This window comes from Melanaphis sacchari, unplaced genomic scaffold (assembly GCF_002803265.2).
Source record: "Melanaphis sacchari strain LSU unplaced genomic scaffold, SCAv2.0 Contig27_pilon_pilon, whole genome shotgun sequence".
Classification (NCBI taxonomy): domain Eukaryota; kingdom Metazoa; phylum Arthropoda; class Insecta; order Hemiptera; family Aphididae; genus Melanaphis; species Melanaphis sacchari.
The window spans coordinates 3,623,329-3,630,585 of record NW_020271152.1 but is presented as its reverse complement, the minus strand read 5'-3'; positions in this window follow the sequence as shown (position 1 = coordinate 3,630,585).

Sequence of the window (7,257 nt, the reverse complement as noted above, 5' to 3'; positions counted from 1 at the left end):
CAGTTACAGCTACGTATTGCTACAATCCTCGTGTCTCACGTCGCGGTTTATAAATGTCCGTGCGCTTGGTCGTGTAATATTTTCATTTCAAGTCTAATTATGATAATTTATCATAATAACAAAGTATTTTAATTTATTATTTTATGATAATGGCGCAATAATCTGTTGTTTGATTCAACGTCACCGCGATTTTGCATAGGCAAACGCGTTAGACTATCAGTCCTATAATGGATATCGTAGTTTCTTCGACCGATCGATAATCAACATAAGAAAATTATATGAGTGGAGGAACCGATAGGGATATACACTTACATACACAAACTACGGCAAATTAGCAAAGTAAACTTGTTGCTGTTTAAGACCCGCAATAGTTCAAACGCGGTTTTGCTTGTATTAAGTCCCGTGGTGCGCATATGATCGACGTTGTTATACACTGGAAGTCTATAATATAATACAAATTACAAATTATTAAACGTTATTTTAATAAGGTATCATAGTTGGACTTAATAAGTATTATGATTCCAAACATTGAATATGATGCACAAAGAACATTGAGTTCACACGATAATGCTTATTTCATCGAGAAAATTAGAGGGTGTCCGAAGCATAGAAATGTGCTACATATGATTATAAATATACCATGTTACTAAATGCGATGAATTCAAATGCCCTGGCGCCGTGTAAACCATGCGGAACTACGACATTACCAATTTTTATGCATGTGCGTTCTTTCATTATAAATTTCGGCATCATACGAATCAACCGTAAATCTTTTGCCTTTGTAAGAATTCGATAATTTATTTTAATTCCCATTTAATATATTTTAAACAAATATTTATCTGTTTACCTGATCAAATCTATTTAAATCAAACCTACCTTTATATTTATTATATTAATTTGTTTAAAAATATTTCAAATTATTCTTGGACTGTACATTTGATTTTATAAGGTAAAAATATAAAATATCATTAATTTATATTTCAAAGTTTCTATTTTAAACGCATATGAAAGATAAAAATATAAGTATTGCACCAATTAAATATTTGATATGCTAACGAGCACGACGACGCACGTCCTTAATCAGTCTGGCCCACTCTTCATCTCCCTTCATCGTTGTTGCAATTATTATTATTGCGCTATTATTATATTCTTGTATTTATTGCAAGTGTTTGTAGCTTCAAGGCCATTGCCCCACAATTCTTAAACTATTATGATAATGCCAGCTTATGCCACGAAGGTATTAATTATAACATACTTATTGACTCAATTGATGATCATTATGGAAGTTATGTAAATTATTGTATTTTAGATAATCTGTAAAAATAATTTAAATTTATTCGCCACATAAATATATAATCAGGCCTGTTGAAATTCCATAGATGATATTGATGGAGATTTAGCCATCTTGCTCTTAACATCATGTTGGTAAAATGTTTCTGCGATAAAATGCATTTATAGTACTTATTTTTGTTACCTTATTTTAGATATATTTATTTCTCAGAAACGTAGACGTTATAGCGATAAATGATAAGACCACAATAATATTTATATATTTCATTATAGGAACTCATATATTTACTACTCATTTACGTGTCGTATTTTTGTTTTGGAGTTTCGGAGTTATAATGTGAGAAAGTGGCAAGTGTTAATGCCTGTTATTGGCTTTATAAAAGTTAATTATTAAGGTTACTTTTAAATTTGTCTTATGTTTTTGCTATTTTTCTGCTAGTGGTTACAAGTATTGTAGTAAATGAAGTTGTATTTAATCATGAGCAAAACGAAAATACAATCTTTGTATTCATATTTTTCAAAGAAAATTAAATCTAATGATGAAAAAGTGGTTCGAAGGCATGATCACAGGTTGAAGTAAATATTTATTAATTAAATTTTCAGAAAATTATTTTTAATAAATTAAATTAAATACCTCAACAAAGTATTATCTAAATTAAAAATGGTACTTATTTTTAGATAAATTTGTATGATGCTTCTGTAATGAAAATGGTACTATGAATATATTGGCCTTTTGAATAAAAGGTCCAAGATAACCTACTTAAATACCAATTGCTTAATACACCGTGGGTTCCAAATTTAAATATATAACTTTAAGTTGATGTTAAACAGGGTAAAGAATCTTTTAGTTCTGGTTTAAATAATATATGATATTTATTTATGGTATTCTTCGGTGGCATTGTAGCAAATTTTGGTGTTTTGTTTAAATTCAAAGCACAGAGGAAGTGTCAAAGAGCATTTATAAAATTTAAGTTTTTGTAACTATAAAAATTTCAAGAGTGTTAAATACTAAGTAGTGAAGGCATAGTTTACAAATATTAAAATCTAAAGATTTATTTCAATTATGCAAACAAAATGCAATAAATGTTCACCAAATAGATGGATAATCTTGTTAAATAAATTATTGATAGAGAATAGATTAAACTGAAGTCAATAAGCTATCAATATTTCTGAAGGTATAGCCTACTATTAAGAGGTCATTTGATGATTCTGTATTATTTAACGATTTAAGGAAGAAGAGTAGAATGTGGTGATACTATTTAGAGGATCATTTAAAAGCTCCAAAGAATGCAAGTTATTTATCTCATCGCATTCAAAATAATTTATTACAATTTTGGGACGGTTATCAAATGGGTTATTTTGAAACAAATTAAAAGGAATGTTATTCTACTGCTGATGAAAATGGGAATAGCAGGTGGAAGAAGAAATATTTATATGGAGCAAGTGATATACTTAATAAGTTCTGGATTAAATAACTATGAGAGAAGATTTTCGGGATTTAGAAGCCTAATAAACATGCAGCGTATTTAAATGCCATTATTGTTTTGCTTACTAGCTTAGATACAATAATTGGTCGTAAGGTTTATGATAAGTTTGTAATATGTTCAAGCTTATTAGTGGGGTTCAAAACGGAATTAAGATAGGTATAATAAAGCAATATATGTACATTAATTCGTTACCGATTAAATTTATGCTAAATGAATTAAATTTATAACAGAAATTCGGGAACACAATTTCAATTTCTCAAAGAAACAATTAATTTTTAAAGAAAGTTCTCTTAGAAATTAGTTCAAGTTTGACAAAAGTTGTTTGATTTAAGATGGTCAGAATCTCACAAAGATTAAGAAAATTTTATGAAACTATATTGATATTATTGAAGCCCTAAATTATCTTAAAATTAATATGGTGAGACATCAGTTAAATCACTTTATATTTTTAATTTATAACTACTTACAGTTTTTAGTTTGCTTAAGGTTATTAAGTAAATATTTAGCTGTTATAGAACCAGTCACTAATATACAGCAAGGTGTAGATGTTGATTTATTTTGGTACAAATACACATACAAAATTAATAGAAATTATTTAACTGATAGAACTAATAGTGAACAGGTTTTTATGATTAATGAAAGATATAAAATTAGTGTTGATGATGTAGGTATTGACTTTAGAAAATCTAGAATTTTTAGGCAGACTTTAAGATCAAATCATCCTACAAAACTTCCTATTGATTATTACAGAATTTCAATTTTATTATTCCATATTTGAATCTATAATATCATCTTTAAAATGTTTGTCGATGAAGAATGAAGAAGTTTTTCTATATTTCTCACATCCAAAAATTTAAAAAGTCAATAGAAGAAATTATGTACTGTAATCGGATTAAGAAATTTTATGAGAATTGTGGATAATATTGTCGAGGAAGGTTTGAATGGTTCAATTTGTGATTCAAAAGACACGATATGATGGATTTACAGATGTTTAAAAGAAACCGAATTACTCCCTGCTATAAAATGTGCGATGATAGAATTTCTCTTCAGCAACAACTTGTAGTGCTGAAAGGTCATTCATATATTTAACTGTAAATAATTATAAAAAATTATAATTATAAATAAAAGATCAGATATTTCATTCATCTTACATATATTTTTACAGTTCATTAAAAGGTTAAAGAACGGATAGTAATTCAATATCTGAACAGATAATAGCTTAGCTTTATTGTATATACATAAAGACATTGTTAAAAAGCAAAGCAAAAATTATTGATAATGGCTAACTCATTGTATGCAAGCAAGACGCATACAATTTTATTGATGACTAATATAAATATAATTAATTTGTGACATCTACACAACATATATTCAAATAATATTAATATTGTATTTAGAATTGTAAATCTACAAATAAAAGGCTATGTGATGATCATAATGTTGTTTTTCTGTTTAATGGTAGATGCATTAATGGAATTAAAACACTAGAAATATATTAAGATTTGAAATAATTTTGATCTGCAGTGGGATTTAGTTCCTGCGGGCGCTCCTTGTATTGTTCTGTTTTTATTATGAAACAATATTCTATAACTAATAATAGTGATCAACCAAGTGCCGTTGACCGTTATGAAGCACTATAATAATCAGACTACAAAATAATAATAATCATGGTTGTCGGCGGGTAGGTGAATTACTTGAATTCCATCACATTTACAATACAAAAATAAAATAATTTAAATATTAATGATTTTATTTTGATTTATCTTTAAATTTACAACTGAATGGACTGATATCGAAATTTTCGATTATATTTTTGTTCGCGCAAGTTATCGAGTGTGATAACTTCAAATAGATTTTATTGCCGCCCTAATCGCGACTCCTCTCTTCTGGGGTCGATGGCCCTATGATATGCTATTTTAAAACCGATTGCCGGACAGTAAAAAACGGATTAGTAGGTCAACGGCCCTTACAATCACATATCTTTACGGAATTATACCCGCCGTAAAGATTACGTACAGATATTGCCCTACCAAAAGTGATATAGGGTCATTGGCCACCAATTTCGAATAGCGTATTTTTTGGGTGTTGTCGGAGACACCGGCATGAAGAATAGTGACTCCTCCGTGCGACGCCTTCGTGGTAACAAGTTGTCGGCACGTTGCCTCCTCAGACCGTCTTGTGAACTTCGTCAAAGTGTCCAAGTGTGCGCCCGTTTTAGACTTTTACCTTCGCATAGGTCGGTTTTCTTGTGTTTGAAATCAAAACGGTTACACTTCTCGCGTTCCGAACCGTATATATATATATTATATATCGTTGCCGCGTTCTACGAACTTCGTTAAACTTAAATATATATATATATATACATTGTCTGGCGATTTTAGTTTGGTACTGATCCGTATATATATATATCGTTGTTGCGACATCCGCACTCCGCTAAACTTAAATATATATATATACACTGTCTTGCGGTCTTCGTTTAGAATTGAGGCTTTGTCGTTCCGATTGTCGCTAAATTAATATAACATTACAACGCGACTTCCGTTGTGTACCGATCGGTCGACATGTGTGAATTACAAGTGTTGTCTACTATCAGATCTTATTATCATTGTTTTGGTTGCCTATTGTTATACCGTCGTGCTCAAGACGAAACAGCTGACCAGTGGCCTGACTGTCGCCGTCAATTGGTCACCTGCCAACGACAACATCGGCATAGGAACGGAGTCACGTAAATACTGTCATTATTTTCATATCTTATATTTTTATATATATACAAATTGTACCACGATTGTTTAGATCGTGTTTGGCCGAATATTATTATTATTATTATTATCACCACGACGAAAGTGATTGTGATATCTGTTAGTCTATTATCAATCATTGTATAAACTGTCAACACATCGTCGTTGGTGATACGTTAATTTATACGTTTTCATATTATAATTGTGTAATCCATACTTTAAATACAACTCGAATGTTTATATTTTGTATGGTCACCTCTCTTTAAGCAATTATTCACGGTTATTCCTAGTTCATCTTTCGGTGGTGTAGTCATCGTAGGAGCCTCGTGGCTAAACAATTTTATTAAATGAATTAGAGTTTTATTTTGTATTTTGTTGTGGTTTATGTAGTATCACAGAACAATATAGAAACGACACTCAATTAGCTGGGCGGTCTACTGTATCCCTATGGTATGAAGTATTAGATTCTAAAAGTTAATCTGACTAGATGTTGGTAATGTGAATCCCAATTTGTTACGGTATTATAAAAACGGAAACAATCCATTGCCCGAGTGATTTTCACGAGTCTTATGCAAAAAAAACATTGCTAGAAACGAGCAAATTTTAAATTGCAATAGTTGCATTTTTTTAATTATTATTCAGTGTTCTTTTAACGGTTTTAACTAATTTTCAACAATATATTGTTCTGTAATAATATTGATATTATTTATTTAAACGATAATGTATGCTTCACCCCCCTGGAGACCGTGTTCAAGGCCAATGTCGCCCAATTTGGTCATTATCGGACAGTGTTTATACCCTGATAGTATAGAGTGTGATATCGTTATCGGTTCTTCCCTTCTATAATTTTCTTGTACTATTAAGTGATCGAAGAAACACTACACTATCACATTATGAGCTCCTGATAGTCTAAACGCGGTTTTCTTGTACATAATCCGCGGTGCGGCAGAGATCAAACTGCACTTGTTGCGCGAGTGAATTCTTAATATAATACAAATTATAAATTATCTATTGTTATTATAATAAGGTATCATATTAGTCTTTGTAATATAAAATATTACGTGACTGAAAGGGTTAATATTTTTATAAACCACGGCGAGAGTACCAGGATTGCATGAAGTAGTAGTGGTTGTTCAGTTCATGTGAACGCGAAGGGTAGATTTGGTTCTTTGACTCTTTTGACTCGGTTACCAGAAACCGACAATCCCGGATGGACACGAGCGCTAGACGCTCCACCACTAATACGAGTTGCCGCGAGCAACCGACATAACATCGCTTGTAATGTGTTTAGTATTTACTACTGTACCTACAATACCACGCCTCGCGCCACGAGATCCCGAATTTGTATGTAGACTGTTGTATACGAAAATGGATCATTGACACTATAGTCAATAATATGTATGTATATTTTTGTTTTGATAATATTGTTACGTCCCGACAACGGTGAACAACAGCACAGTAGAAGGTTTATAATTTATTACTGAGAACAACAACTCATAATTACTATTACTTCTTTTATTAAACGAATATAACTAATATTGTAGCAATAATTACATAAATTAATATAACGTACATTAACATAAAAAAAGAGACGATAATCAATCCAACAAGTTTAGTCTTACTTCCGTCGTGCTGTCAATTCAGACTGTCGAATTCAGTGTTGAGTCCAGATAATAAAAAAATTATCTAGATAAAATACAGATAATTCAATAAAAAAATATCTAGATACAGATAATGATAAA